This window comes from Taudactylus pleione, unplaced genomic scaffold, assembly GCF_031769625.1.
Source record: "Taudactylus pleione unplaced genomic scaffold, aTauple2 ptg000083l, whole genome shotgun sequence".
Classification (NCBI taxonomy): Eukaryota; Metazoa; Chordata; class Amphibia; order Anura; family Myobatrachidae; genus Taudactylus; species Taudactylus pleione.
In genome coordinates this window covers 15,428,671-15,452,382 of record NW_028284485.1, presented here as the reverse complement: position 1 = coordinate 15,452,382, position 23,712 = coordinate 15,428,671, and positions in this window count along the sequence as shown.

The following is a 23,712-nucleotide window of genomic DNA, read 5'->3' as shown; positions in this document are numbered from 1 at the left end:
AAATTGAAGCTGCAAAACTTTGGTCCAACTTTGCAAATCAAAGTATATATGCCTACATATATAAAGTATATATATATATATATATTTATATATATACAACCAGATCATGCCTGGGTGCTTCCAGACAAAAGTATTATGCATAGAAAACAGTTTAGTGGCACTCACAGGACTTCTTAGTAATAGTATTGATGGTTTATTAACACCTAATCACCAACCAATATCCTTCTGTGGTCAATGTTTAATTTCAGTCCTGACAAAATTTTGAAATTAAATTAAACATTGACCACAGAAGGATACTAGTTGGTGATTAGGTGTTAATACCCCGTCAACACTTTTCCTAAGAAGTCCTATGAGTGCCAATAAACTGTTTATATATATACAGTCAGGTGCATAAAAATTGGGACATTGATAGAATTTTCATATTGTGGCCTCTATTCACCACCACAATGGCTTTGAAATGAAACAAACAAGATGTGCTTTAACTGTAGACTTTTAGATTTAATTTGAGGGCAATTACATCCAAATCAGGTGAACGGTGTAGGAATTACAACGGTTTCTATATCTGCCTCCCACTATTTAAGGGGTCAAAAGTAAAGGGACAAACTAAACAATCCTAAATCTAACTTTCACTTTTTAATACTTTGTTACAAATCCTTTGCAGGCAATTACAGCCTGAAGTCTGGAACGCATAGACATCACCAGACGCTGGGTTTCATCCCTGGTGATTCTCTGCCAGGCCTCTACTGCAAATGTCTTCAGTTCCTGCTTGTTCTTGGGGCATTTTCCCTTCAGTTTTGTCTTCATCAAGTGAAATGCATGCTCAATCGGATTCAGATCAGGGGATTGACTTGGCCATTGCATAACATTCCACTTTTTAGCCTTAAAAAACTCTTTGGTTGCTTTTGTAGTATGCTTCAGGTCATTGCCCATCTGCACTGTGAAGCGCCGTCCAATGAGTTCTGAAGCATTTGACTGAATATGAGCATATAATATTGCCTGAAACACTTCAGAATTCATTCTGCTGCTTTTGTCAGCAGTCACATCATCAATAAATACAAGGGAACCAGTTCCATTGGCAGCCATACATGCACATGCCATGACACTACCACCACCATGCTTCACTGATGAGGTGGTATGTTTTGGATCATGAGCAGTTCCTTTCCTTCTCCATTCTCTTCTCTACCCATCATTCTGGTACAAGTTGATCTTTGTCTCATCTCTCCATAGGATGTTGTTCCAGAACTGTAATGGCTTTTTTAGATGTTGTTTGGCAAACACTAATCTGGTCTTCCTGTTTTTGTGGCTCACCAATGGTTTACATCTTGTGGTGAACCCTCTATATTCACTCTTGTGAAGTCTTCTCTTGATTGTTGACTTTGACACATATACACCTACCTCCTTGAGAGTTTTCTTGATTTGGCCAACTGTTGTGAAGGGGTCTTTCTTCACCAGGGAAATAATGCTTTTGTCATCCACCACAGTTGTTTTCCATGGTCTTCCTGGTCTTTTGGTGTTGCTGAGCTCTCCGGTGTGTTCTTTCTTTTTAAGAATGTTCCAAACAGTTGATTTGGCCACATCTAATGTTTTTGCTGTCTCTCTAATGGGTTTGTTTTGATTTTTCAGCCTAATGATGGCTTGCTTCACTGATAGTGACAGCTCTTTGGATCTCATATTGAGAGTTGACAGCAACTGATGCCAAATGCAAATGTCACACCTAAAATCAACTCCAGACCTATTACCTGCTTAATTGATAGTGAAATAATGAGGGAATAGCCCACACCTGTCCATGAAATAGGTTTTGAGTTGATAGTCCCATTACTTTTGGCCCCTTAAAAAGTGGGAGGCACATATAGAAACCGTTGTAATTCCAACACCATTCACCTGATGTGGATGTAATTACCCTCAAATTAAATCTGAAAGTCTGCAGGTAAAGCACATCTTGTTTGTTTCACTTCAAAGCCATTGTGGTGATGAATAGAGGCCAAAATATGAAAATTCTATCAATGTCCCAATATTTATGCACCAGACTATATATTAGGGATGTGCAGGCTCGGTTCTACTCGGTTCCGTTTGGGTTTTTTTACCGAATCTTATTGGGTATCAGCTGTCACGAGTTTTGGATAGCCAATAAGATTCGGTAGAAAAAAACACACGGAACTGAGTAGAACCGAGCCTGCACATCCCTACTATATATAAATATATATATATATATATATATATATATATATATATATATATAAATATATATAATACAAACTAATATCTTTAAATAAGGGAATTTTAGTATCAAAATTCTGAATTATTTGTCAAGCTGACCAACCACATCACGGTCTCCCCTTTTGGTCAGTCCCTACACTGACAACGAAAAATATAAGCAATGCTCTGCTTCATTTATCTCCAGCCATCACATGGATTTTAAATACAAATAATGCTTCTTACATTGGTTCAGGTACTGACTTAAAGAGATAGAACCACACCCAAGAGCTTAAAGAACACATCTTGAAACCCAAGTTTGCTTTGAAATCTTTGCCTGGGAGAGACCTTGCTGATGCAGTATAACTACCTTGTGTGTTTTTGCTGTGCTCAGACTTGAAATGGTGTATGACAAACAATAATATGGTCCTTATTGCTCAAAATATCAAGAGCAGCAAAAAATCTAGATAGTATCACCAATACTATATGATAATCAATTAATATATAAATGGAAATATGCTATCCTTCTAGGAAAGAAAGATTCAACCAAATTGTTATAAAAGTAACATCCAGGGATAGATAATTTCCCCCAAAGTTCTAATTTTCTTTAGCCAATTTTCTTCAGAGATCAAATTAATTCTCCTTCTCCATGTTCCCTTGAGACATCTCTGAGTAATGTAAACCTCAAAAAAAGAACACAAGAGGAGCTCCACATAGCGTAAAATCATTTAATCACCATACACAAAAAAAACAAGTGAACATGTGCAGTATTAATGGTGTGTAATCCTGCATACCAAAACAAAGCAACTCATACACATATCATAAGCAGGTATATTCTCTGATATTCCCTCCAGGCCTGGATACCTTTACTTGGATTTGTCCTTATAGTTACTCCCTTCTGGCCATGTAGTGATTCCACACCCTCACTGACATGTTTAGACCATATAAATCTTCCTCAAGGTGATATTACCCCTCTCTCCCACCCCTTTTTATATCCTTTACAAGCAGGAAATGAGGGGGGGTGGTAAACAAAGTAGCACATATTCTTAAAATCACATCAAATCATAACATATGCCATTCTGCCATTCTCATCAAATGTATAGAATCCACAAAGTCCATTAAAATAAAAAACACGTTAAAAAACATTAATAAAAAACTTTTTAAATATTCAACTTCCGGTCCAGAGTTATTTACACTATTTCTGGTTTCCGCTTTCCATGCTTATGTATTTACATCATCTATGAATCCAAAAAACACACACATTTCCCCATTCAAGTTACTTAAGAGGGTCTCATATCATCCTCGCTTTCTTCATGCCCATAGGCGAGGCTCCAATTCTAACCTCTATTGGCCCCAGAGTGCCCATCACTTCTGGCTTTCCCTGTATGAACCACGTGGAATGCAGGAGCCGAATAGAGCTCTCACCCCTTCCGGTGTCTCATGTGCTCCTTCCGGATTTCGCCATAGACAATTACATACTAAACAGGGAGGTAATGCCATATAAGGGCAGTGCATATAAACCAGTAAATGTGACCTCATAATAATAGTGTATGGAAATCTACATGTCACAATCAAACACTGTTCTGAAGTGTTTAACAACAAAATAAATAAAAGTAAAATATGCAAATATATACTCTGAATGGAACACAAATGGAATAAAAGAGCATCAGTTCAAGTAATGGTACAGTCAGATGGCAACACCCAGGTATAGCAAATGCCTAGTGTATATCACCACATGAAGCATCTTGGGTAATGGTAACCACAGCAATGCATCTATGGAGAGCTGTGACACTTAAGTGAGCCCAGGAGGGACCAATCACCATAACCAATCAAGGTAATTAGAAGACAGTAATAACAATAGGAGTGTGGGCAAGACAGCCTACATGGTACATATGAGAAAAATAATAAACTGTAACTGTACTTCTCAGTGTACTAAGCAGACTGGCGAGCAAAAAATCAAAAATAGGAAAATGGTGAAAAGAAAAATAAATATGAAAATAAAGAAATAGTTAACATACAATATTGAGGTAGAAAAAATGTAGAAACAAACGTGGAAAAAAAACATGAACCAAAGAGACCTTAATTAGATCAGTATTACTGTAGAAAAGCACTAAGCGGGTTATTTTCATTTAGTCCACACGGTGTCACCATATTGAGCTTATGGATCCATCGTGCTTCCAATTTCTTCAATTATAAATCATGATCCCAACCCCTAGGTGGTTTAGGTATGTGGTCAATTACAATGCAGTGCATTGTGGTAACCTGATGTCCCATTTGTAGAAAGTGTTTAGCCATAGGTTTATCTGTGACCACTGTCTCCAAAGCAGTTCTAATGGAGTAGTAGTGGTTGGCCAGGAAAGGCCTGCTTGGTCATCCCTACAAAATACAATACACAGAGACATATGACAAAATAAATGACATAAATACTGGTACATGTGAAGCTGTGTTTTATGGCAATTTTTGCCTCACTGTGGGGTGATGGAAGGTAGTACCACCCAGAATTGAGTGACAAGTAACTCAGTCTCTGCATTTGAAGCAGCATGTCCTGTTAGACCTGAGCAAGGTGGATCCCCCAGTCAAGGGTTGCAAGGTAGGGCACATTAGTAGCTGGCGTAAGTTCCTCTGACTGTGAAACTACAGACTCTACTAACACTAGAATGTAGAGTGAATCTCTTTTAGATCTAGGAACACATACATACCCCCTCTTTTTATGAGGATGCAGTTCTGGAATCATCAGAGGAGTAGCATGGAAAAAGAAGAGGCAGGAGAACCAGGACATGAATTTGGTATTTAACTTATCCACGCACACTCTTAGAGAGGCTGAACTTTCTCTACTGTCCCTGGGTCTCTCCTTCATACTGACTATGTCAAATGATACCTTTGATTTGGCTGTGACACACACCACTTTGTTAGAAATTTCAGACTTTGTGACTATGTCACTGAATCTACCACTGGGAATACTAATGTTTCTAAAAGTTCTCAACCTAGTTTGATTAATCCACCCTCCCAAAATGCTAGTTTTAAGACATTCTTATGCATAGATGAACATTATAAGAAAAAATATACACAGCTGTGGCCAAAAATTTTGAGAATGACACAAGTATTGGTTTTGACAAAGTTTACTTCTTTAATGTTTTTAGACCTTATTTGTCAGATGTTACTATTGTATACTGAAGTAAAATTACAAGCATTTCATAAGTGCCAAAGGCTTTTATTGACAATTACATTAAATGTATGCAAATAGTCAATATTTGCAGTATTGACTGTTCTTTTTCAAGACCTCTGCAATTCCACCTGGCATGCTGTCAATCAACTTCTGGGTCACATACAGTACTGACTGATGGCTACCCATTCTTGCCTAAGCAATTCTTGGAGTTTGCCAGAATTTGTGGGTTTTTGTTTGTCCACCCGCCTCTTGAGGATTGACCACAAATTCTTAGTGGGATTAAGGTCTGGGAAATTTCTTGACCAAGGAGTCAAAATTTCCATGTTTTGCTCCCCGAGCCATTTAGTTATCACTTTTGCCATATGGCAAGGTGCTCCATCATGCTTGAAAAGGCATTGCATGTCACCAAACTGTTCTTGGTTGGTTGGGAGAAGTTGCTCTTGGATGATGTTTGGTACCATTCATTATTCATGGCAGTGTTCTTGTGAGTGAGCCCACTTCCTTGGTTGAGAAGCAACATGAATAGTCTCAGGATGCTTTACTGTTGACATGAGACAGGACTGATGGTAGCGCTCACCTCTCCTACTCCAGACAAGTGTTTTTCCAGATGTCCCAAACAATCTGAAATGGGATTTAGCAGAGAAAATAACTTTATCCAAGTACTTAGAAGTCCAATTTTGTTACCTTTTGCAGAATATCAGTCTGTCCCTGTTGTTTTTTGTGGATAGAGAATTGGCTTATTTGCTGCCCTTCTTGACACTAGGCATCCTCCAAAAGTTTTCACCTCACTGTACATGAAGATGTACTCACACCTGCCTGCTGCCATTCCTAAGCAAGCTCTGCTCTGGTGATGCCCCAATACCACAGCTGAATCAACTTTAGGAGATGGTCCTGGCACTTTCTGGACATTCTTGGGTGCCCTGAATCCTTCTTAACAACTATTGAACCTCTACTTGAACTTCTTGATGATCTGTTAAATGTTTGATTTAGGTGCAATCTTGCTAGCAGCAATATCCCTTTTTGTGCAAAGTAATGATGACTGCACTTGTTTCCTTACAGGTAACCATGGTTAACAGAGGAAGAACAATGATTTCAAGTTCCACCCTCCTTTGAAAGCTCACAGTCTTTTTTTCTATGTCAATCAGCATGAATTAGTGATTTCCAGCCTTGTTCTCATCAACACTGTCACCTGTGTTAATGAGAGAATCACTGACATGATGTCAGCTGGTCCTTTTTTGGCAGGGCTGAAATGCAGTGGAAATTTTGTTTTTGGGATTAAGTTCATGGTCATGGCAAAGAGGGACTTTGCAAGTAATTGCAATTCATCTGATCACTCTTCATGACATTATGGAATATATGCAAATTGCCATCATAAAAACTGAAGCAGTAGACTTTGTGAAAACCAATACTTGTGTCATTCTCAAAACTTTTGGCCATGGCTGCACAAAGAAGACCTAAATATCACAATCTAACCTTTGAGCAGAGACAGGCTCTTATATCTCCAGAATATTGCTAAATGTCCTGCTGACAAAGGCAGGGTGGAAGTTGTGATAGATTGGCACCAATATGACCATGAGATCAAAAACCAATTAGTGGATAACACTACTTATGCCAAACTTGAATTTAATCCCACCACATCGATAAAGATGCTAATTGATGACACCATTGATATAGGATTCCTTGCAGGTTGGATTGACTCCAAGACAGTTAATTTCCTCAAAGTACAATACAATATCACACCAATAATTTATACACTCCCTAAAATCAATAATCAACTTGATAATCCACCTGTATGCCCCTTTGTTTCAGCAATTGAGCTCCCTACTACAACCACTTGCCATCTATGTGGACCAATTTCTCCAGCCACTAGTACAAAGCACCTCCAGCTATAAATATGACACTTCTGATTTCTTGGAAAAACTAAAAACTCTGGTGTCACATCCACTGATACCTGGTTGGCCAATATGGATATCCAGTCCCTGTACTCCATTATTCTACAGAGTGAAGAGATAGAAGCATTATGCACACATCTCATTGAGGCTTCACATACTAAACCTCTAATTTAATTTATTATATCCTTAACAGATCTAGTGCTAGATCATAACTGTTTTCTTTATGGTTCAGATTGCTATGCCCAAATTAATGGTACTGTAATTAGTTTCAATTTGGCACCTTCATATGCTAATCTTTATATGGCTAATTATGAGAGCAAGTATATACTGGATACATTTAAGTCCAAATTGATGCTCTATATGAGATCTATTGATGATGTCTTACTAGTCTAGTCTGGTACTAGGTAGGAATTTTTACATATGGTTAATCATCTAAATTCCCTCCATGAACCAATCCAGTTAACCTACAATATAGATCAGTACTCTGTAAACTTCTTTTATGTAACCATATTTAAAGATGGTGATGGATTTGGATCAACCCTTTACCGAAAACCAACAGATCAAAATACCATACTTCGAGCCAACAGTTAGCATCTGACTGCCTTTAAAGAGAGCCTGCCCATTTTGCAATTTATATGGGTGCATTGCAACAACTCATTGGACGACTGTGCTAAGACACAAATCTTTGAAATGAGGAATAGGTTTCCTAATAGTGGGTACTCACCAAAAACAGTTGACAGGTGTATAAGAAAGGCATATACATTGCTTTAAATATCCTACTGATATATCCACCAAAAAGGTTGCTAAGGATCGAATAATGCATGTGAGCACCTTTGACCACACCTCCAAGGTGACTGAATCTGGCATCTGCCCACGAGTGATACAGCATTGAGGCTACATGGCAAAAAAACCCTTCTAGCCTGTTATAACTATTCTTAGAATGGTCATGTCCCTAATCATAAATAAATGACCTACCTGCGTCCTACCAATTCGAGTGTCCTCTAGTAAAAGGCCTAAGGTTCTATTCCCTAGATACTAAGGATCTGGCAAGGAAAGATTGAGACACGAGAAGTAGCAGCAATTAATCCAAGTGGTCTCTGCATTATTGGCAATGCATTCCAAGGACTGATTGGGTTGTTACTGGGTAGACTCTCAAATATTTTGGGATATATTTTAAAGAGACTTTTGTTTATTGCATTATGTATAGTAAAGGGGAAGAAGATACTTGAAGAACCACATTCCTTTGCTATGGTTAATGGTCTAAACAGCAGCAGACTTATTGTGATAATTTTGGGGGCGTGTCACACCCATGCATCTCTAATCCTTTGAAAGAAATATGGTTCTAGCATCTAAGTTGCCACATCCATTCTGCAGTACCATAGGCTCACTCAGGACTGAGATAATCAATTTATCTGTAACTGCTTTTGCATCTTTGTATGCAGATTCTTGTCTTATAAAGCCACCGGTGGGTGGCTCAATACCTCTGTCAACATCTGTGACATTTGCATAGTTTTACATAGCCACTGCATTCACTTCCCAGCAGTGGTGGCCATAGCATACAACTCTGAATCAAGCACTATTTTCAATACAGATAGAGCGTTTTGGAAAATCATAATGCCTAAATATTTTACACCCCATGTACACCAAGCTAAACCATGATGCCTGTAATTGGTAGATTACATCACTGTGGTGTAAATTTGCATACATAAAAGGACTGTCATCATGCTTAGCCAGTAGACATTAACTACCAATGTACAAAAAGTCCCATTAGCCCAGTTAATTCCAGTCCTGATCAGTTAGCTCAATGCATACACTATTTAATTTTATAACAAAGAGAAAACAAACAATAATAATGTATTTGTTTTTTATTTTCCTAATAAAAGCCTTTATTGGAATCTCAGTCTTCAACAGTCCTAGAGCAATGTAGCTGTCCTACAATAAGGTGGAACCTTCCCAATGTCTCAACTGAAACCAATAATCATGGGTAATTTGCTGGAGTGAGGCAGATTGTACTGCCTGTTTCTTGCAAACTGTAAAAAAAAACTTTATACCTTATAATACCGCATTATTGTTATATGTAAAGAGATATTGTGACTGTCCTATGATTACGCCTGCTACCTCCTCTCAACAAGTCATGTCTAATATTATGTAAATAAAAATCAACTAAACAAATTGCAAAATAGTATAATAAAAAAATAATTTATTAAAAAAATGAACTATTCAATAAAATAATTGATCCTTTTTTATGAACACCATCCAGCACTAAGTAAATGAAATCAGGATTCTCATTTATACTCTGTCTTAATTATTGCACATATTTATCAGCCAGATGTGTAGGAAATGGGTTGAAATGTACACTATGCTTCCATTTGATGTGCTTATCTAGCCATGTAGATGCAGAGATTACAGCTCTGCTAGTTTAATTATTAATGGAGATCAGGGCTGCAGCTAGGGTAGTGCGGCCGGTGCCATCGCACAGGGCACCACAGGTCAGGGGGCGCTGTTTGGGCCTGTCAAATTTCTGTTTATTATCATTATTGCTTGTAGCTTCCACTTATTTCATCCCCAGCATCTCCTGGCCTCCCCTATCTCTACCCTGGCCCTTCCCCATGAAGCAATGGCGCTTTTTTGGGTGCATTATGTCCCTTTGAAAAATGAGAGGGGCACCAATGCTCTTTCTGGCACAGGGCACCAAAAAGTCTAGTTACGGCTCTGATGGAGATTTATTACTTATATTAATCTCCCTTGGACTATATCAAGCCAATAAAAAAAAGTGCAGATGAGGGCTTTTGCAGTCTAATTTTTGCTTATTTTCTTTAAAAAAAATTTTAAAAAAGGATATTTTTATAGTTTATCCAATTACATTTTATAGTTACTGTAATTAAATTGTTGAGGGACAACAATGATTGCAAATGTTCTACTCTTGGGATCCCAATCTCTCAGAACCTCATATCATTGTTGAACACAGGACTAGCAACGTCTATTTACAGTAGTGCCATGTTTTTGATTGGCAGTGTATTAATTCACACTTGTTGCAGCATGTTTTCTTATTTTGCTTAAATATTTATTTGTTTGTCATTCTGCTCAAGTCTGTGACCCAATCATATACTCACAAACAAATCACATGTCTATTGGTGCAATCATGTGTCCTTAGTATATTAATGAATTTAACAGTGTAAACATGTTAGTCAAGTTTAATTGCCCCCTATCTATAGTGCTTGTTATATCTCTTTCTTGACTAACAGATGTGTGTCTGTAGTGATACACTGTTTATTACACATTAATTACTGTAAAATAGGCACATGAAAACATGTGCATAAGGTCTGCGCATGACAATTGCTAACAGTGTGTAGTAGATGGGTAAATGAATGAAGAACCAGGTAAATAAAACCAGCCAATGTATTAATATGAAAATCCCCTTTATTCGAGCCACAATGCCCAATGGATAAAAACTCTATGCATGTGCTTGTAATTACTCTAATTACTCTGCATATGAGGGTGGTGTAATGGGAGAGGGTGGAGGGGGGATGATAAAGATATATGGATTGTCTATAATAACCAATGTCCAGAATAAATGTAATGTATTTAAATGTCATAAATGGCCAGTACAGTGCTGTCATGAGACAGCAAGGTCTGGATGGGAACAGGGTTCTGGGTTGTCTGCGTGCTCTACTTCCCTTGATAGGGAGGAGTCTTGGTGCTGTTAGGGTGTCCTGTCATGTTCAGTGTAGTACTTACTGTTTCCTCCTTGTTCTCCTAAGCATGTCGACCATCTTGCATGCCTTAGGGAGTATGGTGGGCGTCATCTCGGTGAGGACAGTATTTATCCCTCAAACTATGATGTCATGGGTGTGAGTGTGTTCCACTCGGCCTCCATTTAATTGGCAGTTGTATTTGCAGAGTGTGTGTGAAAGTATGATGAACAGTTTGACTGTGAACATTTTGATGATGGCTCTTAAATTTTGGGTCATGTTAGATAATCTAAATAGAGTACATGTTTTGAGTGAATAATTTATTATTTTTTTATTACCAATTACTTATATAGTGTGCATATATTCTGCAGCACTTTACAGAGAATTTTTGGCAATTCCCATCAGTCCCTGCCCCAGTGGAGCTTACAATCTATATTCCCTACCACATGCACACACATATACCCACTAGGGTTCATTTTGTTGGGAGCCAATTAACTTACCAGTATATTTTTTTGGGAGTGTGGGAGGAAACTGGAGTACCCTGAGGAAACCCACGCAAGCACAGGGAGAATATAGAAACTCCACACAGTTAGGGCCGTAGCTGGAATCGAACCCACGACCTTAGCGCTGTGAGACAGTAATGCTGAACATTACACCCTCTGTGCTGCCCTGATGAAGTTTGATCAGGATTTAATGCTTAAAGAGCTATAGGGTCCTCATGGGGTAAATATGGATATTAAATGGACTGCTGATTTGATTAAGTGGTGGCTAATACAAATTAATCATCGAAGATCTGTTATCTATAACAGGTTAATTAAGATAAGGTACACTTAATTTAAAAGTGGGAAAGGGAGGTATAGTGGGACCTACATAGAAAGTAATAAATTAATCAAATAAAGAATACCTAGAAGTAACAGGTTAATCTCGGTCAATCTGACAATTATTAGTGAAGCTTATCTCCTATTGAGATTCTTGAGTGGGTGGTTTTATGAAAATAATTAAGGCTGTGATGTCCACATTATGTAGACATTTTGAATTTAAATGGAGGCAATTTTACATTTTGCTCCCTGTGATTACTGCTTTCACTTCATTTTCAAGGTTCAATCCATTTGGTGCTAATGTTTTCAGGTTTATAATCCATTGGAGCTCTTCCTTATCAATCTTTTTACAATAGTCACCTCCCCTTCAGTTCTTTTGGACTGACTGTATACCCAGAAAAACTAAACCTGTTGGGTCTTGATTATGGTAAAGTTTGAAGTGGTTGGATAGATTATGTGTATCTAGACCTTTCCGGATGTTCCTTATGTGTTCTGAGATGTGCAAGCTACTGTAAGGTTCCTTGTGGTTCTTCCAACAAATTGTTGCCCACATGGGCAGATAATAAGGTAGATGACTCCCCAATGATTGATTGTCATATGATCTCATATTCTGTGTTCTGCATTTGTCTGATTTGAAGTGAGTTTACATATTTTACTTATGCTCCCCTGACAGTACCAAATTTACATACGATAAAAAACTACCAACCACCATTTTGGCACTCAGTATTGACTTTAATGTCTGGTAAACATCTCACTCCTACTGGAAGACAAGACTGCATAGGCTGCTGGAAAAAAGGCCATCACCCATAAAGATATACACCAGAACTGGTAGTGTAAACCATTTATGAGAGACTCACTCTGCTTTGGATTTTCTTTAAATCCCAGATGCCCCAATAACAAATATTTAATTTTAGAATATGTTTTTATGAATACATTAAATGTCATGTCTACTTTTATATCCTCGTGTTTATGATATTGATGGTCATTCTTATACTTTTATATATTTCTCTAATATTTGTATTTTTAATTCTAAATAAATAACTATTAATATTAAACAGTTTATTATTATTATTATTATTACTAATAGTGTACATATTTATATCGACTATATGATACTGTGTACAATACTTGGTATTGTGATCTAGCCAATCAGTTCACTCCTTTGCCATTTTCCACTCTCCCATTGTTGTCTCTCCAGTTACACAACTCTTCTTTACCTAATCCTTTCCTTTGTTTATATACAAAGCAAGCAAACAGTATCTGTAATGTAATCATCACAGATTCTACTATAAAGGTGGGTACACACTATACAGTTATATCTGCAGATCGAGTGATCAGCATATATATCTGCAGATGATGGTTGTTCATACACACTGAAAAACCATCACCAGTGCCTGCCCACAGGTCCCAGCAACCAGGGTGCATGTCCCAGCAGGCGAGGGGATGTGTCCCACCCCTCTCCTTGGGGCTTCCACTGTGTGTGTACGGAAGGTCAGCCAACCACCTGTACACACCTGCTGATGGATAGATATGTCTGCAGACATATCTGTCCATCATTTCACAGCCAATGCGATATGTCGGTGAAAGTTGGAATTCACTGACATATCACGGGTACCCACTGCCCAATGGGCAGCAGATACATTGGCCGATCACTTGATTGGCCAATGTATCTGTCAGTGTGTATCCAGTTAAACATTGTTTCTAATCAAGAAGGTTTATCTGATTAAAACCATCTATATCCGGCTCTATAGAGCCAACTTGGTTTCCTTCAAGAAACCCATTTTTTGCACAATTCCCATCCTGAATTACATTGTATGCCCTATCCAGATACCTATCATGCCTGTGATCATAACGCAAATAAATGAGGTGTAGCGATCCTGTTTGCTCGCCACCTCACTTTTGAACCTATTGGCACCAATGTGGATAAAGATGGCTGTTTCCTTATATTAGTCAGGAAGCTTAATAATAGACTATTTACACTGGTAAATGTCTATGCCCCTAACCAACACCAAAATCGATTTTTTGCCAAATAAGATTATTTTCTTATCCTTGTGCATCTGGAAGAACTCATTGTTGCAGGAGATTTTAATTCTGTCATAAGTCCCAATTTGGACTGTTCTGCTCCTGATGCCTCAGTCTCTTCCTCATCAACTTCCCAACATTCTAAGTCTCTCCTCTGTCTCATGAGGTCCCAACTCCTCTGTGACTCCTGGAGAGTGAAATGACCTTCCACCTGCGATTATACATTATTTTCTTCTCCTCACAATTCTAATTCCCATATTGATATGATCCTGCTCAGCCATTAGCTTGCTTTAAAATTTCCACTCTGCTCTTATTCACCCACTTATTTAGTCTGACCACTCCCCTATATCTTGTGATATTTTAGGTTTAATTTCTCATCCTTGCCCTATGACGTGGCATCTCAATGACTCTCTACTACACAACCCTGAGACAATATCCCAACTATGGTCACAAATTTCTGATTATTTTGCTCTAAATGATACTCCAGATATCCTTTGAGTGGCACATAAAGCAGTCCTGCAGGAGCACTTGATCAGCATGGCCTACAAACATAAATAAATAATCTCTCACCCAGATTAATAAACTCTCCGTCAAACTTCACACCCTGGAATCACAACATAAATTATCCCCTGATACTACTATCTTGTCAGAACTCCGAGTAATTAAGTCCAAATTAGATTTGCTTCTTTCCAAACAGGTTGCCAAACACCTTAATTGGCTTCGCCAGTCCTTTTATAAGAACGGGGATAAAACAGATAAAATTCTTGCTTCACGACTTCGATCTGCCAAGACCCATAAAAATATTACCTCGATCCATGAATCACACCACCAGCTGGTTTATGACCCTGCAGCCATTAGATCTGCTTTTCAATCCAACTATGCTGATCTGTATAATCTCCCCGCTCCAGCTACCCCATCTCTTCATTCTCATTCTAAGTTGATTTCCGATTTTCTTGTTCATTACAAATTGCCCAAACTGTCTCATAGTGCTTTAGAACATCTTAATTCCAAAATATTGGTTGAAGAGATTATGGAGACTATAAAATCTAAAAGAAACGACAAATCGCCGGATTCTGATGGTTTTATGGTAGAGTTTTACAAAAAATTCTAAGAGTTGCTCGTTCCTCATCTTTATACTCTCTTTAATAAGGTTCTTCATGGCAACCCTTTCCTGGAAAGCTATAATTGTGATGATCCCCAAAGAAGGCAAAGATCCGTCGAACTGTGCAAGCTACAGGTCTATCTTCCTCCTTAATTTAGACTTGAAAATATTTGCTAAAATTCTGGTTAACCACCTGAATCCATTTCTCTCTTCCCTGATTCACCACGACCAAATAGGATTTATACCGGGTCGCCAGGTGAGAGATAACAACAGACATGCTATTGATCTCATTCATATTTTGAACTCCAGGAGATCACCTACTATCTTACTTTCTCTAGATGCTGAAAAAGCATTTGATAGGATCTCCTGGTGTTTAATGAAAGCCACTCTTGAAGCATATGGCATGTCTGGTGTCTTTCTCACTGGTCTCCTGGCACTATACTCTACCCCCTCTGCTACAGTCCTGATTAATGATGTTCCCTCTGGTCCAGTCAATATTAGTAATGACATGAGGCAGGGCTGCCCTTTATCTTCCCTGGTGTTTGCCCTCATAATCGAACCACTAGCCTCCAACATTAGATCTATCCTGATATTCGGGGGGTCAAGGTTGGTATTTTGGAGCCTAAGATTTCTCTCTTCACAGACGATATCCTTCTATCTTTGACCCAACCAACAATTTCTCTTCCCCATATTTTTTCTGTTCTTCAGTCCTATAGCACTGTCTCTGGGTATAAAATTAATTACTCCAAATCAGAGGGCATGCTGCTCCATGTTTCCCCGCAAGATGCTGAAAACATTAAATCTAATTTTTATTTTAAATGGCAGCCCAAAATGATCATGTACCTGGGGATTTATTTGACTTCACACTATGACTCTCTTTTTCATGAATATTTTCAACCTCTCCTTTCCAGAATACAGACAGATTTAAATTCCTGGAATCACCTTATTGTCTTGTGGCTGGGTAGGATCAAGGCTGTTAAAATGAATATTATACCAAAATGGCTTTATCTTTTCCAGACTCTCCCTGTAACTGTTCCTGCTGTTTTTCTAAGTAATATTCAAAAGGCCCTAATTCATTTTGTTTGGAATCACAGCTCCCCGAGAATTGTGATTACATTTTTGAAAAAGGTCAGTTGTAGGTGGTGGGAGAGGTCTCCATAACATTACATTTTATTATCTTGCCTCCCATTTCTCTCATATTGTTGCTTCTTACTCCCCCCTATGCTTTACTTTATGGTTGGACATTGAATCTGCCTATATTACTCTACCAGATTTAACCTCCTTATGGGGCTTATTGCCCACGCACTGACCTCCCACATCCAAATTACAGCCTACTATCAAATTTGATTGTAAACTTTGGGGTGTTTATTCACACAAAATTAAACTTACTTCTCCAGCATCCCCTCTAACTACTATCTGTTATAACCCCCTGTTCTCTCCTGGTCCCTCCACTTTGAGGTTCCAGAATTGGATCAATGTAGGGCTTAGATTCCCCACTGGTTATCCCTGTCAACACTACAACAAAAAATCCCATCCCAGACACTTAACCCTTTTGAATTTTTTCAATTTGCCAATTTCTCCAATCACTACCTCAACTATCTGTCCTCCGAGACCTTACCCCTTTTGAGAATCTTTGTAGGCATTACCCCTTATGTAAAGGACTAGTCTCCCAGATTTATGCTCTTCTTTTAGATGCTACCCTCCCCTCTCTTAGACCTCACAAAACTGCCTGGGAGCAAGACCTTGGATCCCTTCCAGATGATGAGGCTTGGGACGACATGAGACTGGGGATAGCCAAAAGTTCTATGGCAACCAAAATTAAAGAGACTGCAGATAAAATGTATTATAGGTGATACTATACTCTTGTAAGGCTTCACAAAATGTTTCTGTCTTTTTCACCGATTGTTGGTGGGGCTGTTGCCACAGCGGTACCATGGTCAATATCTGGTGGACCTGTCTAATAATTGTCCCCTGTTGGGACTCAGTTCATGCCATACTAAATTTCCTTCTAGAAGCTCCGATCCCAAAAGATCCCTTGACATTTTTATTGTGCTACCCACCCCTGAATATTGGTAAATTTTCCAAGAAATTGGCAGCACACATCCTGGCAGTGGCAAAATCCCTTATTGCTCTAAACTGGAAAAAGACCTCCCCACCACCCCTCTCTGTACTTAAGAGTCATATTTGGCATATTGCGACCATGGAGGCAATAACTCAAGTGCATGCTTTTTCTCACGTTTGGGCTCACTGGTTGATTGCTGAGCGCAGTCCCCATCCTCCTCCTACCTCTGTGCATGGACCCATGAGAAACAATTGATGTTTACCCTCCAGAAGATTTTTGATATGCATTGATATTTTGGCTGATGTGTCATGTCCCCATTACTTCTCCTCCTTCTACCCTCTGTTTGCGCTTTTTTTTCCTACCAAGTATTTGAACAGCTTTTGTTCTGTTTATTGTTTTAAAAATTTGTTCTGTATTGGTTTTTCTGTGACCTTTTTTTGTACTAAAATGTATAAAGAATTATTAAAAAAAAACATCTATATCCATTAAGATAGGTTTCTTGTGGCATAAGTCTCATTTAAATATCTATGGATTACCATTAGCCTCTAGTTTATTTAATTCCAATTTTATGCCTCTGCACTCTAAGGCCCTCATTCAGAGCCACTCGTTAGCAGCAGTATGCTTGTAGCGTTCCGATATTGTGCAACCACGCATGCGCCGGTGTTACACAGCGCATGTGCGTATGGCTGATTGCGATCTTTTTTTAAGTCATTCGTCGAATAGCGAACAGGAAGTGACATGTCAAATGTGATTGACAGAACAGGCAGTTTTGGGGCGGTGATGGGGGTGAAGATGGGAAAACGCAGGCGTGTCGAGGCATTTTGTGGGCGTCCCTAAATTATCTCATGCGAACGGCAAATGTGATCGGAACGAGTCATACGCCACTGTCTGATCCACTTTCCGTTCAAACTGCTTTCACAGCTTGTGGCCTGGTATACTCTACCACAATGTCGATGGTCTCGTCCCCTCCCTGTGCCTCTTCGATGTTTCATCGGTGCTTCAATTTTAGCCACAAAAGCAATCAACTTTGAATAGAAAACTTGCTTGTAATGTGTTTAGCAACTAGTTTTTTTTTGTAGCACAAAACCGTACACAGGTGAAATACTCAGCTGCTAATTTCAGGATTAGACAATCAATTAGCATACCATTTTTTTTGTTTTATTTTTGTTTTTTTATTTTGGTTTTCTGTTATTGCAACAATATTGTCATCATGTTTGTGTTTTTGCAACATTTTTAATGTTCCCAGAAATTTCACATCCATTTTTTTATGGAAAAGTGTTCCTTTAAACTCCTAAATGGTTTTTAACCCTTTGGAATCTTGTTTTTTTTTTTTTTGCTTTTTTGGGGCCAGGATTACCTAAAAACCATTTTTAGAATAATGTCACAATACAATGGAGAAGATTTTGAATTGTTTTTATTTTTTACACACATTTTTTGATTTTCAAGGGCATTTGCCAGATTGCAGGTCTGGCTAACGTAAAAAAAAAGACATAATTAAATAAAAAACAAGAGTGGCATTTGGCCAAAATAAAATAACACACATTAAAAACAATTCACAAGAAAGGAGAGGGAAGTTTTGGCCCTTAAGGAATATGGGGCAAGCACAGAAGGATTGTGGGAAAATTAGCCAGTGCTGTCATCGCTTTTTGCCCCGTTTGGCTGGGGTAGGGTGGGAGCCTGACCGGGTCCGGGATGTCCTTTGGCTGGCCTCTCCAGAGGCAGATGTTGTGGCCACTGGACTAGGCAGAGGGCTAAGGACATTTGGAGGGATGGCTGTTGTTGTGCAAGAGGTGGAGGATCCTGATGTTCCGGTAGGAAGGTAGGCTGGCTCCACCATGTGCTGGCGAATGAGCTGCTCCAGGGCATTGGCAATTCGGATGTTGGCCCTGGTATTTTCTGCCAGGGCCTGACCAATGGTCACGTTGGCCGCAGCATTTTGCTCCATGGCCTCCGCCACCCATAGCAGACTGGCGTCCATCCTCAGCAGAATCTCCGTGTGGTGATCCGATTTAACATTGAGATGTGTGAGGAGGGCCACTGCCTGTGAGGGGGATTGCCCTGGACTGGCTTCTGCAGGGTCCCCAGCCAGATCTACTGCTTCCACCCCTGCAGAGCCAGCAGAAATTCTGCGGCCAAGGCTCCCCTCTGCAGCAGACTCATCCGCCTGTGTCTCTGTGAGAAAAATGAGAAAAGAGGAACATTACAATCTACATATTGTCACAAACACATTTCTGAATTGGTAACATAACAACATTTACCTTGGACAACATGAGGAGCCGCAAAGTCTGGCATGTCCGTATCCATGTTGGGCACGCCAAACACCTCCTCATACTGCACACACCCCTGTGCCAGCTCTTCCAAGTCATTCAGCTCCAATGACACAGGGGTGGGACCCACACCTGTCCCCCTTGCATGCCTAGCCCTCTCTGCAAGTTTTTGTTTCAGCTGATATTTATAATCGGTCCATCTGTGGTTGAAAAAAAATGCATTATTCCTGCATTATTTGGGCCTGTAACCAGTTATATTTAAAATGTAGTTTTTACGTACCGGCGTTTGACATCCCGGGCTAGATGTTCAAACTCATCCACCCTATTGACAGCACTGGCTATCTCCTCCCACATTTTCCACTGGCTTGAACCCATATTCCGATCTGCCTGTGGCAGGGTGTCAACACACATTTGTACCAAAACCTCCATCTCCTTTCTTGTGAATTGTGGCTGCCTATTTTTTTTTTGTTTCTTTGGTTGGCCTACTCGGCCCAGCAGCCTCTTCCATGGCATCCTCCACACCTTTTTTAACAAACATTTTTTACATTTAGATGTCCAACTTTCTCTAAATTCGGGTTCTAATTAATCCTTTAATCAGAAAGAGACAAGTACTTACCGGGCGCCTCTTGGCCATCGTTTTGCTTGTCTGTAGCCATTTTGATCCAAACAACTTGAACTACACCAGACCGTTTTGGATTTTCCGTGAAGTATTTATACATGCGTCCTTATTTTTGGTACGCATCATTGATTGTGCGCTCCTATGATCCGTCCTTAATTTGAGCGGGAAAATAAAGACTATTTATGGCTATGGGTGACTCGAGTCGAGGTGGCGGGTGTTGATTGTTGGAGGTATCGTGTGTAGTAGTGGATTGTTGGCGGGATTAGTGGTTGTGAGGCAGATTTTTGGAGGAGGAGTTGGTGATTGTTTTTTTTGGGCTATTTTCCGTTCGTTTTTTTTTCTTGCGGATATTTTGTTTGTTGGTTTTTTTTGGAGTAAGTATTTTTTTCAAGTCCTTTTAAAAATAAGGGATCTACAAACCGAATTTCTTCATTTCTATATTTAATTTTGTTTTTTTCAGTTATTTTGGCTTGGCCCCATAGAAGTTTTTGGACTGTGACTTATTGTTCGACTTTTGGTAAGTTTGTATTTTTTCATTATTTTATGAATTTGATGTGTTGGTCTTCGCATATATTTTGAACATTAATGTCTTATTTATATTTTTATCTATCATGTATTAACACTAAATATAGCGTAAGTTTTTGGCAAATATATTTCCTTGGTTTTTCCATGCAAAAATGTGAACTATTTAGCGCACTAATATTTCCTTATTCTCCATGTAAAAATGCGAACTATTTAGCGCACTAATGTTTCCTTATTCTCCATGTAAAAATGCAAACTATTTAGCGCACTAATGTTTCCTTATTCTCCATGTAAAAATGCTAACTATTTAGCGCACTAATGTTTCCTTATTCTCCATGTAAAAATGCAAACTATTTAGCGCACTAAAGTTTCCTTATTCTACATGTAAAAATGCGAACTATTTAGCGCACTAATGTTTCCTTATTCTCCATGTAAAAATGCGAACTATTTAGCGCACTAATGTTTCCTTATTCTCCATGTAAAAATGCAAACTATTTAGTGCACTAATGTTTGTTTGGGTATAAATTTGCCCATTCTTGTTTGTCCTCTCAATGTAGGGTGCATTTTCTAAATAATGTGTGCTCCCCCCTATCTTTTAATGCATTTTTGGATTTTGAAAAGAATCAAATATGGCCCACAAAATATCGAACCTGAATTTCAATTTTGGAAATGTAGGTTGGTGCACTCATGACAATACCCCGGCATGTAAGCATCTTTGGAATTTTCGCCTAAGATAAGTATATTTTTGGCTTTGCATTTTCAACAAACATTAACTACCTGGCTTCCCATTTCAGGTTGATGTTGGTCGTATTGTTTTGGCCATGCTTCCGGAACCCGACCAACCTCAACCTCGTCCCAGCCATAGGCATCATAGGCGTGCAAGGCCCAAGATATATAGAACACATGTCACCCTTTTTGGAATGCCCGATGATGAGGTTTTAAGACGATACCGTCTTCCTCCACAAATCATCATAGACACTCTCTCATTAATAGTGAGTGATCTTGAGTGGCAAATTGACAGTCCTACAGCAATACCACCACTTATGCAATTAATGGCAGTGTTACATTTCTGTGCCTCAGGATCCTTTCAAACCACGATGGGAATAGTGGCCAGAATCTCCCAATACTCATTTTCAAGGATCCTGAGGGCAGTGATGGAGGCCCTTTTCAAGCACCTCCATTATTTTATTAACATGCCATTGGATATGGGTTCCCTTAGTGTGGCAAACACCAATTTTTACCAAATAGCTGGTTTCCCACACATCATAGGGGTTGTGGATGGTACTCACATACCACTTCAGCCTCCAGCATGGCTGGAGGCCATTTTTAGGAACTGAAAGCACTATCACTCAGTGAATGTAATGGTGGTATGTGATGCCTCCCTCCAGATCCTGTCCCTGAATGCAAAATTACCCGGGAGTGCACATGACTCATTCGTCATCCGGCAATCAAGGATTTGGCATAAATTAAACAACCTACAAGCTGGTGATGCATGGCTTCTGGGTAAGTGGAGACCTTTAGTTGTAACCAATGCAAAGCTTGATACACAGTGATCCTGGTTGTTGGTTTTGTTTTTTCACAGGAGACAGTGGCTACCCTTGCACGCCCTGGCTGCTCACTCCTTATTTGGCTCCCACACCAGGGCCACAAAGTGAGTATAATTCTGCACTTACAGCCACCAGGCAGGTGGTGGAGCACTGTATCGGCCTTTTAAAAGGCCAATTCAGATGCCTCCACCGCTCTGTTTGCAAACTCATGTATTTGCCGGCTATGGTTTCGAAAATTGTGGTCCTGTGTGGGATCTTTCACAACATCGCCATAAGGAGTGGTGTCCCAATGCAGCCAGATGATGCCTTGCCTGAGGATGCCCCCCCGAGGTTGGTCGGAGGTCAGTATGAGGGAGGGACATACGCGATGATGTGATGGCCCGTTTTTTCAGGTAATTATTGACAAACATTAACTTAATTAACACAATGTTGACATGTACCATTGTATTGTTACTTTTTGAAATACATTTTTTAATTTTAACTTTTCTTGTCTTCCTTTACACACCTCGACAAAAAGATGCCTACTACCTGCTCCACTAAATTGTGTACATGTGGCCACATTGGATCTTACTTTGGAAACAATTATTTCATCACCTCATTTGTGGCTTTATGTTGTCCTGCTACTTATTTCATCAGTTCTTGATTGAATGAATTTTTTATTGGATTTTGGTGTAGGGGTTTTGGGGATTGTCTTTTCACTGTGTGAATTGCTTGACACAATTCACTTTCTGTATGTGTTTGGTGTGTATTATTTTTTTGTTTGCCATTAAAAAGACTGTTTTTCACTAAATTCTAGTCACGTGTAACCTGGCACAAAAAAGGCCAACTTTCGTAATGCCTAATCCTGTAATGTCTGAAATGTTTCTGTGTTTGAACCTGCTTTTTGGCTTATCCAAAACCTCAAAGGTATTATGTTGAATCAGTAGGTTTAAAAAACTAAGCCTAAGCTGTTTTTATGTAAAAAAACATTACCCACCCAAAGAAAAACAAGAAAATGTTTGATTTGGTAATAACCTATTGGTATGTTGAGGTGTTTAATGTGGCAGCTTACATACTTCCTAGCACTTTGTACAATCTAATTTACCTTACTTTAAAGAACATAATCAAATAGTGGACTTATGGAAGGCTAAACAATGTAATTGTTTCAGACAATGAATGATACTCATTAAAATACAACAAAATTTTAATTTACAAACAATATTTTTGACAAAAAAAACATGAAAAACAAAAAATTAGCGCCGAAGGGCCGCCGCCATGTGGTCAAGGACTACTAACATGGCAATCATGTGGCCACGCAAGGCGGCCAATCCTTTCTGGATACAATGCATCTGCCTCTGGTCCTCTGTTGGAAAAAACAAAGAGAAAAAAGCAAAAACCTTATATTAGAAGTGTAAAAAACCATTTCTGCCCAAATAAAAAGTGTAAACAAAGATCCAGTTGTGCTGAAAAAAACAAAGTAATGAAAAATGCAAAGATGGCAGAAATACTAAATTACAAATGAACACACAAAAAGGCAACCACAAACAATAAGAAGTAGCCTTGTTAGGGTAAACAAAAACTACACAAGTATGAGTGTTTGGACATGTGTTATATGTATCATGGCTAAAAAAACAATACATTGTCTATCAAAATAAAAAGGTCAACATGACAAATGGTAAAATTTAGAACAGGGAAACCTACCGGTCATCGGGATTTGGAGGTTTGTAGGCCCAACATCCTCCTCTTCCTCGGAGGTGGGACAGTGATGTAGGCTCCCTGGTGGGGAGATCTGTGAGCAGGTTGATGGCGATGAAAAGCGCCGGGGGGGGAG